This window comes from Sapajus apella, unplaced genomic scaffold (assembly GCF_009761245.1).
Source record: "Sapajus apella isolate SASKATOON/1434 unplaced genomic scaffold, GSC_monkey_1.0 scaffold35, whole genome shotgun sequence".
NCBI lineage: Eukaryota > Metazoa > Chordata > Mammalia > Primates > Cebidae > Sapajus > Sapajus apella.
In genome coordinates, this window is record NW_022436975.1 from 21271235 (window position 1) to 21290437 (window position 19203).

At 39.9% G+C, this 19203-nt stretch overlaps 1 long non-coding RNA gene across 1 annotated transcript; it reads left to right on the forward strand.

Moving 5' to 3' along the window:
• The first annotated feature begins 599 nt into the window (after positions 1-599).
• Positions 600-17985, forward strand: LOC116563612. The gene is made up of 3 exons (XR_004274483.1): positions 600-2460; positions 2682-3737; positions 17872-17985. It is a non-coding gene; the product is annotated as an uncharacterized LOC116563612 (long non-coding RNA).
• The last annotated feature ends 1218 nt before the right edge of the window (positions 17986-19203 follow it).

A 19203-nucleotide genomic window follows, 5' to 3' on the forward strand; every position in this document is an offset into this window, starting at 1 on the left:
TATCTATTCAAATCCTTTACCATTTCTAAGTTGGATTAATTTTTTTAAGTTTATTGAGTTTTAAGGGTTTAAAAATATATATTCTATATGTCCATGTTGTTCTGTAATTTATTTTAAAAAATAAAAAAATAGATTCTAGACCTTAGCAGATATTTGAAAATATTTCATTTCAGTCTGTCTCTTTACTTTTTTCATGGTTTTCTTTGAAGCACAAAAGTTTTTAATTCAGTGAAGTCCAACTTACTGTTTTCTCTTTAATCACTTGCTATCAATGTCCTATATAAGAAATCAGTGCCTAACCCAAGATCACAAAGATTTACACCTATGTTTCACAGTTTTAGCTCTTACACTTGGGTCTATAAGGACTCACTTGTATTTTGTACAACATTTCATTTTAGCAATAATCATACTGTATTCTATTGTTTGCAAGTCTGTCTTCCCACCAAACTGCTGCTCCTCAGGAACTGGGAGTCATTTCATTTTCCCTGCTCCTAGCTCTGGTGCTATACTATCAAATATTTAGTGGTCAATATTTATTGAGGGAATTAAAAGAAAAAATACTTCACTAAACAAGAATAAAACCTTAAGAGTTTAACCAAGAAACAAATATAAAAATCATATTTGGCTCTACAAAGTTAATCATTTTAAATATATTTAAAGAGGACTTGCGATGCACCAAGCAAGTTCTGAGTTGTAGGATATAATTATTAACAGGACAGACTTAGTCTTTGTTCTTGAAACGCATACCTGGAATAGAGACAGACAATAAACAATGACCAATGTGATGGATATTTACAAAGGGACAGCGCAATGTGCAATAGAAGTGTTCTAGGTCATTTGGAAATGAATGGTTCTACTAATGTCAGTTTTAAAACTGAAATTGGCCCTTTCAAACCATAAAATCTAGTTATTTTTCACTTCCTTGTTGGTGAAGTGAACCAACAAAGTGGTCTTCTTTTAACTGCTTAAACATATCGTATACTGGCCAGCCATAGGATTTGAGATGACCCTTGGGTTTGGCAAGATGGAGGTTATGTGGTTATGTTAGTTTGGGTTGTCCAGGAAATAGATGCTAAGACAGAGTTAGAAGCATAAGAGACTTATTGGCAATAACATTTGTGAAAATTAAAGGGGAGGGAAGTCAGCCGGGAAAGCCTTCAGACTGTAATGAAAGGAAGAAAGAAGGATCAGGCAGGAAGAGCCTCAGACTGAGGTGCAGCTGAGAAAGTTTTGGCCAGCCTTGTGTGGAGCTCCAGCACAGAGACTTCCCATTGAGGATTTCCACACCGGACAGAGAAGATGAGTCCTTGGACTGCGGCAGTGCTCTGTTACGCACTGCAGGCTCCTACCCTGTGCTCATGCCATCTTCCGCAGGAGTTCCTCACTTCTGTCAGGAGACCCTCTCTCTACAAAGCTCCCTTGGGCTTTGGTAATTATCCTTCTTGCTCCTTCAGGCACCCTATTGATGATAGCGTTGGGGTACTTCACAACCCACTGTTGTTTCCTTGCCCCTACCCACAGCCTTGAAGAGTGCCTTTATACACATTTCCCCAAATCACCCAATTTAAATGTGCCATTTGCTTCTGCTAGAACCCTGATTCTTTTGGAGTCACTGGTGACTAAGAAGAGAGTATTTTCCTTGGAAATGGTAGAAGCAAATAGCTGACTGGAGTGGGTTCAAGAAAGAATGGGAAATGGCAAGAGGGAGGCATGAGAATAAGCAACTCACTTGAGGGGATTTCCTTGCAAGGGAAGACAGAATAATGGGCAAGTGGTGAAGAGAGGCCTGGGGAAGGGTTTTGCTTTTCTTTTTGGATAAGCTATACTATGGTGTTTGCATGCAGATGAGAATGATCTATAAGAAAGAGAAGTTTATTCTACAGGAGTTGCTTGGAGAAGCAAAGTCGTTGAGCAGCTCAGAGTTGATGGAATCTAGAGCACAGCTGACCACAGTGACAAGATAGGGTGCCCAGAGCAACCAGATAGAGGGCAGAATTTAGGGGTAGGTTGAGAATGGCAAGATTAAGTTGTCTGCTTCTGACCGCTTCTACTTTCTCAGTAAAATAGCAAACAAAATCATCAGGAGTGGAGATAGTGTGATGGCATTTGAGAAGAAAATGGGGTCAAACTGTGGACGATGAATGGATTGAAGGAATGTTATCAGACAGCAGGGCCCACTTGAGATTTGGGGCCATACATTTAAAGTAAGACTAGTAAGCAGAGCCACATAATTTTCTCCAGTCACATCTCCCTGTTTGGATACAGGTGTGGAGAAGGCACAGTTAGGTTTTGCCAGGCCAGTATGACAAAGGATGTGGAGGATGTGCGTGGTTGAGGGCAGGGATGATGAAGTGAAGGCTGTGAGATGGTGGTCATGCTTGTTATACTGTCACCCTCTGCCCCGAGAGTCCACCCTTTTCTTCTGTGAGAGGCAAATGTCTGCAGACTGCATTACTGTCAGTAATGATTGACTTATCATCCTAAGTCAATTAATGCAGAAACAGAAAACCAAATACTTCATGTTCTCACTTATACATGGGAACTGAATATTTGGTACACAAGGACACAAAGAAGAGAACAATAGATATCACAGCTTACTTGAGGGTGGATTGTAAGAGGAGGGTGAGGATTGAAAAACTGCCTTTCTGATATTATGCTTACTGCCTGGGTGACAAAAATAGCTATACACCAAACCTTGCCCTTGACTTCCTGTTGGAATAGGACTGGAAGTCTGTGGAAGACACTGGCCAAAAATCAGAGACTTTTGGGTACTTATTTATACTCCCATCCTTCCTTGCCTTACTATGGTTCCGACAGTGGCTATGTTTGTTCTCCTGTGGCCACTGCCTGTGTCAGGTAGATTTTCTGTTACTGTTTCAGCTCTAAGGGGGCTCCAGGGAGCTCATTCCCTCCCCTACCACTTCAGGCTGTTGGTTGTAATAGCTTCCCATGCTCCTACTCCCTGGATACTTCACCATCCCTTGTTGGTTCCTTCAACCTGTTACTCTTCTGTGAATAGGTCCTTCATTAAACTCTCTCCAGCTAAACACTTTTGAGTGAGTCATCTGTTTCTTGCCAGTTCTCTGTCAGAGATGGAGGACAGGAAACTAGTGCTAGGGTCTCTGACTTGGAGGCACCTGTGGGGCTGAAGAATTGTTGTGGAGGGTAGATGGCTGAGGAGGAAGTAGTGAGAGAGTAGGTTCCTGGAAATGACTTCACAGGTTGTGCAGTCACTGGCAATGAGATGCACAGGGTAAAAAGGTGGGAGTGGGTAGCTGAGGTGGATGGAGGAGGAGAGCTTTGGGAGTGAGAAGTCAAGGGAGTAGGAGGCTAAGGTGCTTGGCACACACTTTACATAGATGCTAAATCACCAAGAATGACTGAAGAAGAGTGGACAGGGAGCCAGTGAGGGAGCTGGCCACTGACATCTACTGTGAATGAGGAAGAGCCTGAGAGACTGGCAGATGATTGCCAAAGGAGGGTAGTGGGTAGTGTAGTTTGAGGGCACGGACTTCCAGAAAAGCTGAGGTTTTTGAGCAAGGGAGAATTGTTGTCAGCAGCAATGAGGATCATGAAAGACACCCACTCCATCCCTAGGCTCTGTGGTATGTGGTGCGTTGGAGGGCAGAAAGAGCCACCTATTGAGAAGGCTCTAGGGGAAGCAGCTTTCAGTTTTCATTTAGAGCTGCCTCCAGGTTTCTGGGCAAGAAGGTGAAGAAAACATTCGGAAAGAGGCAGTGGGTATCTGGGATTTGGTAGATGGCACACCTGGAGCTTTGGGGGATACACTGGAAGAGTTCAGGGACTGGGAAGGGTCTTTTAGCTTAAGCAAAATAAGGGAATGAACAGAATCTTCTGGGAAGGAGATTGTGGTGATGATGGATAACAATGGAGGTTTGACTCTGGAGGTGACTAAGGTGTAAAGAGTTTTGAAGCATGGTGGAATGATCTTGAGGTCTTCTAGGGGAAAGTGGGGGTTTAATGATAATTTTAGCTTCTGTTTTTGATTGGCCTCTTGAGTTTATAGTTAAGGGTGGCTGCCATTAAATTCTACAAGGGTAGGTCATGGTGGTGGGGAAAGTGGTCCTACCAAGACATATGGGTTGTGGAGGCCGCCTTCAAGTAGAATTTTTTTGTTTGTTTTAGAGACGGAGGTCAGGCTGGTCTCAAATTCCTGGCCTCAAGCAATCCTGTCGCTTCAGCCTCCCAAAGTGCTGGGATTACAGGGGTGAGGTACCCCACCAGGGACCCCTGAAGCAGATTGATTACTCATGTGTGTTCAGATCTGGAGGCTACATTCTAAGTAAGTGAGACTTTGGCAAACATAGCCTGGACCCTGAAATTCTCAGGATACTTTTAATGACTGCAGGACAGAAGGCAGCTTATTTGGGATTAGGTCTATCCAGGAAAATTTGTGGCACAAGATTGCTATAATTATGAGAAATATAAAAGAACAGAAATATGATCTTTGCCCTCAATGAGGTTGTGTTTAGTTGGTCTTACAAGACATGTATAAGAATAAAAAACCTGTTCTGAGATACTGTAATGTGAAAGTAGGTGCAAGAAAATGCCTGACAGAAATAAGTTAGAACTAAAATGGGAGTGTTTGATTTCAGCTTCTCCTTGGGGACAAACTGATGAAAAGCAAGAAATGAATCTTTGTTACATGCTTATTAAATTCCGGGAAATTTGCGTTTACATATATTATTTGGTCTTCAAAATCATCTTAAAATAGGTATTGTTATCTTTATTTAAAGATAGAGAATCTGAGGCTCAGAGATGTTTGGTAATTTGCCCAAGGTCATAGGACTAGGTATCTGCGTACCTGCCAAACCCATTCTTTTTAATGTTTTTTTGAGACAGGGCCTTGCTGTGTTGCCCAGGCTGGCTTCAAACCCTTGGGCTCAAGAGAACCTCCCAAGTAGCTGGAACTACAGATGTGCACCACTGTGCAGCAACCATACTCATTCTTGTTTCATGTAAACAGTTCTGCAGGGTCTGTACTTGCCAGAAAGACTCTGACTCTTCAGAGAGTAGTGATTCTCAATCTTATCTCATTTCTCATCTATTCAAGAGACTGGTTCCTGCCTTTGTAGAAACACAAAGCCCATGAAAAAAAAAACCCAAACAGGTAATTTTTCTGTTTACATGCTATTGTTGGATCAATACGGTGAGCTTTAAAATATAAAATCGTACTCAGCTGGTGAGGGGGACATTGTATTTTGATGAGGAAGCAAAACCATTTCATTAATATTTGGAAATTATATGATTTTCTTGAGTATAAATTTTGCTGCTATGGAAATGAGGAAACAAATTTATAATGCAGTGTTGCTACTAGTAGGTAAGACTGGCAGGAGATGACATGTCACATTTAGAGGTAGATCTGGCAATTGAGAGAGCTGGTTGGTAATGGCTATGAAAATTCTGTGACCCACCCTGACCTAGGTGTCTCTCTAGGGTTAGAATGTAATCCTGTGACCTATAGAAGCTTAAGGAGCCCAAGCACAAGGTGGACTTTCTCACTTGATTTAACCAAGCACATCAGGCCTGAGTAATACTTCTCTGATAAAGAGAGCTTAGTTTCAGTAAGTTGTGAATGCAAAGTGAAAAATGGAAACAGGAAGTAAAGAGAATATTTTCAAGAAGTTTAAGGTTGAAGGGGAGAAGACAGCAGGGTGTGTAAATAAAGAAGAATAAGGCAGTCAAGGTAGGTTTTGTTTTTGTTTATTGAATGATGTCACAGTTGAGCATGTTTATTAATAGATGATGAGAAGGAAGGGAGAGGGGAACAGGCTGAAGACAGGGGGAAGAGTTGGGCAAAATGATTGACAGAGGTCTCTAAAGTTTGGAATCCACTAGAAGTTTACATAGGAAGGGACACTTATTTTTTCACTGAAAGCATGGAGGGAGGAGGAAATGTTAGTAGAGACAAGGCAGCCACAGAATGACAGTGGACGTTCTTCCACATGGATGGTGAACTCAGGAAGGGGACTGCAAGGAGGACTGAGTTGAGTTTCTGTTTTGAATAGTTAAAAATGAAAACTACAGACAAAATACATTTAACAGAGTTTACTTGAATATTAAAGGATTCACAAAGTAGGTAGCACTCAAAACCAGAAGAGGTTCACAGAATTGTGTTTCAGCCATGAGAGCAGCAGGCTTTTATAGTCTGAACAAGTAAAGAAACTGGTTGGCCAGAAATTGCTCAGCCAGATTACAACGCCTATAATCTCAGCACTTTGGGAGGCTGAGGCAGGCGGAACACCTGAGGTCAGGAGTTTGAGATCAGCCTGGCCAACATGGTGAAACCCCATCTCTACTAAAAATACAAAAATTAGCTAGGCATGGGGGAGCACGCTTGTAATACCAGCTACTCGGGAGGCTGAGGTAGGAGAATCGCCTGGTGGCAATGAGCCAAGATTGTGCCACTGCACTCCAGCCTGGGCAACAGAACAATTACTTGATTGGGTACAGCTAAATATTTGCCTTATTTGGGTATAATCTGATGGACGTTTTTAGAAGTATGTTGGTGGTTCGTGATTAGTTAAGTTTAAGTGTCCTTTTACTGTTTATATTGAATTGAGTTTTAGTTTGTCTGTGTAGGAACCTAAGGTGCTAGTTGGCCTTATAGCTGCCCAATTACTTATTTTAACAGAATGAATGAGTGGGGAGTAGCAATAATAAGGGAAGAAGGAAATATGTCAGCAGGAACAGAGTTTTTTTAGGCATAGGGTGGCACTGAATGGTTTGGAGAGGGAGAAGGCTGTCAGCTCCACCTCTGATCTTCTCAAGACATATAAAGTTTGAGGGACGAACGATTTTTATTTTTCTTTTCTTTCTTTCTTTTTTTTTTTTTTTAGACAGGGTCTTGCTCTGTCACCCACTGGAGTGCAGTGGTGTGATCTTGGCCCACTGCAACCTCCACCTCCTGGGTTCAAGCAATTCCCCTGCCTTAGCCTCCTGAGTAGCTTGGGATTACAGGTGCTTGCCACCACAGCCGGTTAATTTTTTATCTTTAGAAGAGACAGGGTTTTACCATGTTGGCCAGGCTGGTCTCAAACTCCTGATCTCATGATCTGCCTGCCTTGGCCTCCCAAAGTGTTGGGATTACAGGCATGAGCCACCGCACCCAGCTTAAGGAAAGATGTTCTTTTAAGAGGGCTGAAGGGGATTGGTATTTTGAGGGGAGAGTCTAGCATAAAGCAACTGGTCAGAGGGAATGTTTGGTGCAGTGGCAGAAGTTGTAGGAAGCTTATAATGGAATGAATTATATTAGTTGTAACTCTTCATTGCAAGTGACTGAAATGGGAATATAGTGAACCAGAAGTTAAGAGAGTCGAAGGAAAAGCTTCAGGAGTCAGGGCGCATTGTGGATCTTAGGAACTAGAACCAGGCACTTGATTTCATTAGATTCTCTCTTTACCTCTCTCTCTCTTTATTTTTCTTCTGTCTTCTGTTTCAGGTTGGCTTCATTTGTTTCTATTGTAAATGGACTTTATTTACATGCCAGAGAACATGGTCACTTGCCAGTTCTATCAAAGGAGTTCCCTGGAAAGACTTAAAGCAAGCTGGTTTAGGTTGCATGCTCATTTCTGGGTCAATTGTTTTGGCCCATCTTGGCCACATGCTTTTCCTTGTGGTAAGGGTGAGTTTAGTACCAGAAGGTGTGAAGGAACAAGTACTGGACAAGTAAGAACACGAACCACCATTGGTGTCCTAGATAGAGAACATGGTAGAAAGGATCTGGAGGTAGAGGAACAGTGGGAGGTGGTTGGATCAGGGAAGAAAAATCCAACAGTAACCGGAATGTGAGTGAATGAGATTACTGGATGGGGTGACTTGTATTTCAGGTAATGGCCAAGGGCTGTGGGGATATCCAGTAGGGTGATTTCTAAAATAATTTCAGTAATCACAGATAGACGAAGGACTTCAATTTGAATTTGTTGTGTTTTCACAAGGGTTCTAGTTCTTGGGAACAGACAGGAAAATTGTGACAGGTAATTGGTTCCTGGGAGGCTGGCACATTCTGGAGATGGCAGCAGCTTCTGGGGATGCTTCATGAGGTTATTATGCACTGACATCTTCCAAGGAGGCTACCAAGTAGATCATTTTTCACCTGATGAGAATTAAACATTGAGAGCATCATTTTGTGCAAAATGCCTTCCCCAAATGAGATCTTATGCCTCAGGGAATTTGTGACTGGTGGAACTGAATAGATACCTTGTAGCCATCAAAAACTGTTGTGTCGCCCAGTACCTAGTAGAACCCAGATCTTGGGGTGATGGCCAAGGATTCTTTGGAGCTCCTTGCTTGCTTGCATCAGGCCATGTGCTCCAAGACAAAGCTTAGGGCACAAATGAAAACACCTACAATGTATACATTTCTTTGCAGTCCCCCAAGCATTTTTGATACACATTACTAATTTTAACTTCATATAAACCCAGAACATAATGTTATCCCTGTTTCAAATGAGGAAACAGAGGCTTAGAAAAATAACTTGCTTAAGGTTTTGTAACTAAGTTTTAACTCCCAGGATGAAGGATGTGAATTTTATCTATAAAATTATGGTAAGATTATCCTAGGAGTAAATATGGTACTTTGTGGCAATTAATTGGTGTAAGTTAAAAGTGAAATAATCATAAGGGAATATTTGAATGTACTGTTAACAACAACAAAATAAAATTAATATTTAGTGGACGCCAAGCACTATGCTAAATACTACAAACTACTCAATACTGACAACAACTCATTGAGTCAGATCCTATTACCATTCTTTTTCTAGAGATGAAGATCAATTAGGCAATTATTACTAAATTGTTAATACCGACACCACGATAAATGGCAACAGCAAGAGGCTGCATATCAAGAAATCAACTAATAGTAGTTGATTTTAATTAGGAAATGAGCACTAGACTAGGGGAAGAAGGGAAAGGAATACATTCTTGAGTCCATCTAAGACAAATGATAGGTTTTCTCCCTGTGAAACAAACCACTTTTATTTCTTAGGCCACTTATCCCTCCTTCTGAGTATCACTTATACCAATCAGCATTTTCTTTGGTTCTCAATCTGACTTCAAACTACATCCTCAAATTATAGCCTAAATATTTCCCAGTTAAGTGGAGTGGGGCTAAAAAGAAACAAAGGTGACAAAGGGCTAATTCAGCTTGGGACATGCCATTTACCCACATGGTGTGTAGGGAAAGGGAGGTAATCAGGAAATTGTGCAGTAAACTGAGGAGTTTGATTTTAGATGCATTGGCTTTCTTCACATGCATATCTGGTCTTTGGGAGACAGCCAATTAAAGGATCCCTACAGACAGCAAAAGATTCAGGCCTGGGGCTTTGGTGAGTGATTCAAGCTAATCACACATTTGGAAATTATTCAGCACGGTGGTAATGTTAACACCACCAAAATGGATGAGCTCATTCAGGTGGTGAATAAAAAGAACGAACAATGCATTTAGTCTTGGGGTGTCCATATGAAAGAGGCTTAAGAGGGATCAGGAATTTAATTATGTATATGTTATTTTAATAGCAAATTTCAGAGTCCTTTTCAAATAAGTTTCCCACAGACTTCATAAAACGGAATGAAGAAATTTTAAAAGGTCCATAATATTCTTTCCCTCTATAATCCTAGTAACTGATTTATTTTAGGCTCAAATGCTATTGCAAGGAATGTGCTGGTCTAAAGGACAGTACCATTAGGTTATTTTCTCCCATGTTGAAATGTATTAAAAACATACTAAATGAGCCAAGTAATATAATAGGGAAAGAAATGGAAAATAATTACATTAAATAACTGAATTCCAAGAAAAATTGCTGTAAGACTAGCTTCCAGGAAGCCAAGGCAAAAAGTGAACATGGTAAATTAACTAGATATCCCATGTAGAGTTTTGGAAACATGGCTAATTATCAGTATCACAAGGGCCGTCCCTCACCAGGAAAGTCCAGTGAATGGTCTTACAGCTGAGAAGCTATGTTGTTTTTAAAAGTTCCCCAGGAAATTCTGAGAATTAATCAAATTTGACAAGCACTACTCTAATAAAGGAAACACACAAGTTCACAGGAGAGACAAACTTTTTTCTAGCTCTGAAATCAGAAAGAGATTTTGTTCCATTGACACTGAAGAATGTTCGATAATAAAACAGACAATGTCCTCAATGGAATTAAAACAGGTAGAGATTTTGTCTATTTTTTTATTTTTTAATAGAGACAAGGTCTTGGTGTCACCCAGGCTGGAGTTCAGTGATGCTAATCATGGCTCACTGTAACAAACTCCTGGGCTTAAGTGATCCTCCTGCCTCAGCCTCTCACGTAGCTAGGACTACAGGTGCATACCACCATGCCCAGCTAATTGTGCCAGGCTAATTTTTAATTTTTTTGTAGAGACCAGTATTGCAGTGTTGTCCAAGCTGATCTCAAATTCCTGGTTTCAAGCCATCCTCCTGCCTTCTGCCTCCTAAAGGTCTGGGATTACAGGTGTGTACCACCACACTCAGACTTATATGTCTCTGTTTTTATACTGACTTTTGACAAAATAAAAGCCACCAAACATAACATTAAGTTGCAATTCTGTTGCCACAGTGAAAGAATCATCTAGGTCAGTTGAAAAAAACTATATTCATTTGGTGCCCAGAAATTTGCATTTGTAATAAGCTGCCAGTTGAGAGTGATACACATGATCCAGAAAAACATTTTTATACTAAGGATGGTTGTTAACCATCCATGGCATTTTAGGTTTAGATGTCAAATGTTAAGGTGTACCATTTGTAATAGTTATTTTCACTATTTTTGAAAACTGAAGCAGGGTTAATCTAATTCTCTAAGCTGGGAAGACTTCTGTGGTATAAAACCAGAACAATTCTAGTAAAACTTTTCTTCCACACTTGGGAAAAGATTAAAAGCATGGGTTGCTTTATATGCCACTAGAGTAGATGTTATTCTCACCCTAAAAGGAAGAAATTAATACTCAATGGATTAAAATCCTTTTAAAATCATGGGATAAAAACATGGGAAAACAAATTTACTAGTCTTTTGGTAGAGATGCACTTTACTCAAAACATTAAGGAACAAAAGACATCACTGTGTTAATACAACCATACATAATGTAAGGACATATACATGGTCCTCCTGAATTGCTGCAACCCAACACATTTGGAAACATCTGATTTGTCGCAACAAAATTTTCAAGATATTGGTCTTTATTTTCAAATACATCGAGAAAAAATATTCTTAAGGGGAGTGCTTCTTTGTGGTCATTAGTTATCCCACACTTCTCAAAAACACTAGTAAAAATAAGTAAGGGAATCTGCTATGTAATTGTTAGCATTCCTACAGATTTAGTAGTCAGTAACTTAACCACAACAGAATGTGATGTTGGCTGAAGACTGGGGGATAGAGGCAGGGTTCTTTCTCTCTTTACTAGTTATCAAATCTATTTACTAGTTACTAAATCCTAAATTCAACTCTCAGTAAGAGAAACTTGAACTATCATAGATCTTTAAAATTCTACCATACTGTGACTAAAAAGCAAAGTTGGGATCTATCACAGATGTATAAATGGCAACCTGCTGGATTCAGGTAACTTTGGATCTAGTTATCTTTAGATGGTTTTCATACTGCAGTAAACTTTAAAGGTCATAGAAGTCTGACTCCAGTTCACCTTAATCCTCTAGGTCCTTTAGTCTAGATACTAGGTGCAGGATTTCCTTTTAGGGAAGACTTTGTGTTTCAGTGTAGTATCCATGAAAGAATATGAACTTAAAAACTTCTATTTTTAAATCTAAGTGGGCAAAAAATAAGCATGTACCATTCATTGTTTCCAATTCCTGATATCTTTTGCAGGATAAAAATTTTAGGACAAAAATGTTTATTCCATTGAACTAAAAAGTTGGAACCCATCCATTGCATACTATCAGTATTTTGACATTAAAAATTTAAATTTATACCAAACTAATAAGTAGATCTAATTTAAATATGAAATAGTAACAACAGGAAAAACATTTCTTCATTCTCTATTCTCCCAGTCCCACACTTCCCAAAGGCAATGACTTTAAACTGTTTTAGACATTTTTTTCTGATATTAGCCAATCGAACACTTATAATACTATTTCTTGATTTGCCAATTCTAGGCTTTATTGACTTTCTATTATCATGGGTGATGATTTAGTATTCTTAACCTCCCACTTTCTATCTCCTGTTATCCTATATCACCATTTTTTGGTCAGCGTTTAAACTATTTCCTATGAAAAAATGCAGAAGCAGAAAATATTTTATGATCATTTCCTTCCTTTCACTACTTTAGTTTTTCGGAATAAACAATTGTCTCATATTTTCTACCTGCACAGTTTTCTATGAACTCATTATTTCAACTGTTCAACTAGAGCTGTTGATGACTACCAGCCATTTTTTTTTTTACCCTTATTGCTCAAATATATTAGATAATGTATTGGTTCCATTTTTCCCCTTGGAGATCTCTCTCTGAAGTTCCCCCTTCCTCCTGCTCCAATACGGAGAAGGCTTTGGGCATACCTTTGTCTTATAACTTCCTTTTGGCGTTTTTCTGTGGTGGATTTACTATTTCAATTTGTGCTTTTCTTTTTTTCCCTGTTTTTCGAGAGTATATCACCCTGCAGTTCTCTAAAGACAGTTGTATGGCAGATACACTTTTTGAGTCCTTACATTCACACATGATTAATTGGTTGGTTATACATTTCTAGGATGCAAATAATTTCTCCCTCAGATTTAAAAAATTTATTATTTGTTTGAGATGGGGTCTTGCTATCTTGACCAGGCTGGTCTCGAACTTCTGGCCTCAAGCAATCCTCCCATCTTGGCCTCCCAAAGTGCTGGTATTACAGGTGTGAACCACTGTGCCCAGCCCTTCCTCAGATTTTTGAAGTCCTTAAGTCCAAATACCCATTGTGCACTGAAAAAGTGCCATTTTGATCTGTGTACCCTTCTAAGCGGTTACAGATCCCTAATCCTACCACTACACCTACGACCTACAATCTTTTAAGAGCTTCTCCTTATTTTGGATGTTCTGGAATTTCACAATGGTATGTCTTGGTTTGGATTGTTTTATCTTTTTTACATTGCTGGGTATTAAGTAGATCATTTCAATTTAGACTCATCTTGCAGTTCTCAGCAATTTTCTTATATTTATTCTTTGATAATTTCTGCCTATTTTCAGTTCTTTTTTTGGGGGACTCATTACTTAATATTGTACTTCCGCTTGCCTCCTAATTTTTTTAATCTTTTCTATTTTCCATTTTTGTTTTTTGTTGCTCTAGTTGTAAAAAATTTCTTAACTTTGTTTTTCAAACTTGCATTTATTTTTGTTGCATACGTTTTTATTTCCTAAAGCTTTTTCATAGAGCTATTTTTCTTTCTTTTTTTTTTTTTTCTGAGACAAGGTCTCACTCTGTTGCCAGGAGTGCAGTGGCATGATCACAGCTTACTGTAGCTTTAACCTCCCAGGCTTGAGGGATCCACCCACCTTAGCCCCCACAGTAGCTGGGATTACAGGTGCGCCACCATGCCCAGCTAATTTTTTTACATTTTAGTAGAGAGGAGGTCCACCATGTTGCCCAAGCTTCTTGTGAACTCCTGAGCTAAAATGGTCTTCCTGCCTTAGCCTCCCAAAGAATATTCCAAAGAATAATGCTTAATGTTTTTAGAAACAGTACATAATGTTAATGTTTTAAAAAACAGTACATAGGCCAGGCGTGGTGGCTCACGCCTGTAATCCCAGCACTTTGGGAGGCCGAGGCGGGTGGATCACAAGGTCAAGAGATCGAGACCATCCTGGTCAACATGGTGAAACCCCGTCTCTACTAAAAATACAAAACATTAGCTGGGCATGGTGGCGCATGCCTGTAATCCCAGCTACTCAGGAGGCTGAGGCAGGAGAATTGCCTGAACCCAGGAGGCGGAGGTTGCGGTGAGCTGAGATCGCGCCATTGCACTCTAGCCTGGGTAACATGAGTGAAACTCCGTCTCAAAAAAAAATAAAAAATAAAAAAAAATAAAAAACAGTACATAATATTCCAAAGAATAATGCTTAATGTTTTAAAAAACAGTACATAATGTTAATGGCTTTTAACGTGGCTTGTTGGGGATTCAGAATATTTAAAATTTAGCATTATGAATAATCTCTCAGGATAAAATTGGTAATAAGCACTTTGTTGATAATTTTCATCCAATAATGGATAAAATAAGCATAAACAGCACATAAAATAGGGTCCTCATTTACTACTATAGGCCTTCCTTTTCAGATGCCTCTTTTGGCTGCTAAACACTACTCCCCCAGTGACTGTCCTGTCCTTGATTCAATCTTTCTCGTTTTCTTTGGCAGCTTCTTTTCCTGTATACAGTAGTCCTCCCTTAACTGTTGGAGATATGCTCCAAGATCCCCAGTGGATGCCTGAAACTGCATACCAAATAGAACCAAACCTTATATATAATTACTGTTTTTTCCTATACATACATACATACCTATGATAAAGTTTAATGTCTAAATTAGTCACAGCAAGAAATTAACAAGTAACAATAAAGTAGAACAATTAAAACAGTATCCTGTAATAAGACTTAGGTGAATGTGTTCTCTCTCTTTCAAAATATATTATTGTTCTCTACTTATCTATTTTTGGACCCAGTTGACTGGGTAACTGAAATTGCAGAAAGTGAAACTGCAGATAAGGGGGACTACTGTATCCATCCCAAGGCTGTCAATACACAACTCACCCATTACTTCCATTGCAACCTCAGTGCTGATGACTTCTTAATCTCTAACAAAGACCTCCTATCACAAACTCCTCAGTATAGACTATTTCTCACTAGTTCCCAGTAGTCACCTACTTCCCCATTAGATTCTATGAGACAGCTTAGGCCTTTAATTTTGATTAAAATGTTTTATTATTTATACTTTAGGCAGTACATTCAAATAATTCAATTCCAAAAGATATAAATGAGTATACTGTAAAATTTCCAGTCCTGTCCCCCATCCCTTAGCCACTTATAAGTTCTCTTCCTGGAAGGGAACCAATATTATTGGTCTTTTAATGTTTGTGATATCTTTCCAGAGATATATTCTGCATATATAAGTAAGTCCACTTATATATGCCTCCTCCTCCACTATATTCCAAATTTGTTTTAAAAGGCACCAATGCAGGTGGAACCAAGACTTTCACAACCAATATTTCAAATACTGAACATTTTTCCCCTAACAAAACAAAGTATTGGCCAGGTGCAGTGGCTCATGCCTGTAATCCTAGCACTTTGGGAGGACGAGGTGGATGGATTGCTTAAGTCTAGGAGTTCTAGACCAGCCTGGGCAACATGGCAAAACTCCATCTCTATTTTTTAAAATAAAAAAAAATTAAAGCAAAAGTATCTTCTCAAGCATCCCCAAAAATAGAATAGGAGGGAAAGACTAATATTAATGAGAGTTTTCCTCCTCCAACATTCCCTGGAAATTGGCGGCAGGTCTCATTTTGATCTGTTGCATTTATAAGCACAGACTTTGGAGGGGCCACTGATATATAACACTGGCAGAATTAAGAATATCTGCCCTTGAATCTTTTCACATGTTCTCCAGGATTCTACCTTCCCTGCTACTAGCCATCTTTTTCTTAAAGTGACACTCTGGAGAGATGAGGTTACTCCCCATATAACTTCAAAATACTCAGTCTCAGAGAAATACATAGAAATGATTAAGGTTGCACAGAGTTGTCCCAGTTTGAGCTGCTGCAGAAAAATTGGATTTATTTATTATATATTTTACACAAACTGGAAAGTAAACCAAGTTATTCAGTAAGGAAACTATATTGGTCCAGAATCTTCCTGTGATAGTCTTCTTCTGGGAAAAGACCTCACTCACCCCAGCCGCAGGGATAACTTGGCTAAATACAGTACCTAATGTTTCCGTGACCACAGGGACTGGTTTAAGGAAGGGTAATGAGCCAGTACAAATAACTGAATTCTTCCCCTAGGATTTTTCATCTCGAAGGTAGACAAATCAGCTTTTTCTGCTAGTTACAGAGTATTTAGAATGTGGGCCTAGAGCCTGGGTATGGTGGCTCATGCCTGTAATCCCAGCACTTTGGGAGACTGAAGCAGGAGGATTGCTTGAGCTCAGTTCAAGAAGCAGCCTGGACAACATGGCAAGACTTTTATCTCTACAAAAAATGAACAAATAAATAAAAATTAGCCAGGCATGGTAGCTGCACCTGTGGTCCCAGCTACTCAGGAAGCTAAGGCGGGAAGATCGCTTAAGCCTGGGAGGCGAAGGTTGCAGTGAGCCTTGTTCGTGCCACTGCATTCCAGCCTGGGTGATAAGGCAGGATCCTGTCTCAAAATAATAATAATAATAATAATAATAAGCCCAGAGTTCCCATAACCATGTCTATGTCCTTCGTCACTTGTAGAAGTCAGTTAACTGTAGGTTCTCTTACCTGCAAAGATAGATAGAGGTGAGAGGTTTGGGGTTGTATTAATGGGATGTAAACATCTGTTCTCGTTCACAGGCCTGGCCCTTTTGCATAAGCTTGTTGAAATAAGTTTCTGTTACCTATAACAAAATATAGCTTATCTGCTTAGCAGCAGTTCCATGTATCTGAGTGCCTACTAGGTTTCTCCCTTTGGATGTTTCCTGGTACTTCAAACTTGCATGTGTAGTAAAATGCATCTTTCTTTGCTTCTATACTCTATCTGTCCCATTTCCTCTATTCTCTCAATCTGGTTACCAACATCTACCCAGCTGCCCAAGCCAGAAATCGATGACTCTTCTAGACTTCTCTCTTTCTACCTGATCCCCCATCTCTAAATATCTAATAGGTTTCTAAGTGCTATTCCTCTTCTTAAATATTTATCATATCTCTTGTCTCCTATTCTAGTATCCTTGATACCTCTTCTGTTTTTTTCCTTCCTCCACTGTACTGAAAAGACCAAATCTCAGAATGTTTACCCTCCCCACTGCCTCTGTTCAGTGGGGTCCCTGTGCCCTTCTGATAAAACTTCTGGATCCAGATGATTGGTCCAGAGCAGTCAGCCTGAAGGCTGGTCAGTGACATATAAGACAGTGTGGCAAGAAAATTCTTTCAAACAGAGAACAAATACACCAATCAGGTCATTTTCTATGAGGAGCTCGGTACCTGAGACATAAAGAGGGCTACTCAGTAGCCAAAGAGAGGCTGAAGATATGCAGAGAGAAGGCAAAGGTGATGACAAGCTGGGTTTGGAAACTCTTGAATAAACAGAAAATAAGTAAGCAAAAACTTCTGGGTGTTCTGAATGGAAGGTAAAGTAATTGTCTGAAGTATTAGAAATGAATAGAATAATGAAATCACCATAATAGAAGAGGACCAACTCTTACTGTGAGGTTACAACAAAATAATACTAGAACTGCCCTGGAACCTGAACTGCTTTTCAATTCCATATATATATGTGTATATATATATATATATATATATACTCTAATCTGGGTGAAGCACTGCTGGATGACAGTACATTGGTTTCTTTGTGATTTCTGTGTTCCCATGGGATTCTTGTTATCCCTATGACCTCAATGAACCACCCCCATAAATTCTAGTCATATAAATTAGTTCCCAAACCATATGATGCTCTGCCATATCTGTTCATGTGCATGCACGATTTCCTCCAATTGGAAAAATTCCTCCCATCTCCCATAGAAACACCCGTAGCTTCGTCTGCCTACCATGTACTCATCTTTTAAGACTGAGCTCAGGGTCCTCTAAGCAGCTTTCTATAACTGAGCCAAGTTAGCTCCTCTTCTTTTACTCTAGCACTTGGTAACTGTGTGTCTTCATAACTAAAATAGGAGCTTCTTTTGTTTACCTTTGTATCCCCAGGGCCTGGCCCAGTACCCAGCACAAAGCAGACAAAGGTCCTCCTCAAGAAGAGCAACCCCAAGACACATAATCATCAGATTCACCAAGGTTGAAATGAAGGAAAAAATGTTAAGGGCAGCCAGAGAAAAAGGTTGGGTCACCCACAGAGGGAAGCCCATCAGACTAACAGCATATCTCTTGGCAGAAACCCTTCAAGCTAGAAGAGAGCGGGGGGCTAATATTCAACATTCTTAAAGAATTTTCAACCCAGAATTTCATATCCAGCCAAACTAAGCTTCATAAGTGAAGGTGAAATAAACCCTTTACAGACAAGCAAATGCTGAGAGATGTTTGTCACCACCAGGCCTGACTTACAAGAGCTGTGAGGGAACAACTAAACATGGAAAGAAACGACTGGACTGAAGGATGACAAGAAGGCTGGTGAAGCGTTTCCAGGTGTGTCTGTAAGGGCGTTTCCAGAGGAGATTGACATTTGAGTCAGTGGACTGGGAGAGGGAAGACCCATCGTCTATGTGGGTGGGCACCATCCAACTGGCTGTCAGTGTGGCTATAACAAAGCAGGCAGAAGATGGGGAATAAACAGCTTGCTGGGTTTTCTTGCTCTTTCTCTCTCTTCCCATGCCAATCTACTTCCTCCTGCTCTTAGACATCAGGTTCTTTGGCCTTTGGACTCTGGTACTTGCACTAGTAGCCTCCCAGTAGTTCTGGGGCCTTTGGCTTCAGCCTTGGCTGCGCTGTCAACTTCCCTGGTTTTGAGGCTTTTGGACTTGGGCTGAGCCATGATACTGGCTTCTCTTTTTCCCCAGCTTGCAGACAGCCTATTGTGGGATTTTGTCTTGTAACTGTGTAAGCCTATTCTCCCTAATAAGCTCCCTTTATATATACATATATCTTATTGGTTCTGCCCCTCTGGAGAATGCTAACACATTATCATTTAGTGACACAACACAGTATCATTCAGTGACATAAACACTGACAGTGTTTTGCAATGACTGCTACCACCTATCCCCAGAACTTTTTTCACGTGCCCAAACTGCAAAACTCCTTACATCAAACAACAACTTCCCATTTCCCTTTCCTCCTTGTCCCCCTTTCTGTGTCTATGAATTTGACTACTCTAGGCACCTCCTATAAGTATTATTATATAGTATTTATCCTTGTGACAGACTTATATCACTTAGCATAATGTCTTCAAGGTTCATCTATGTTGTAGCACGTCAGAATTTCCCTCCTTTTTAAGAAGAAAAATAGTATTCTGCTGTATGCATATACATTTTATTCGGTCATTTTTCAATGGACATTTAGGTTGCTTCCACATTTTGGCTATTGTGA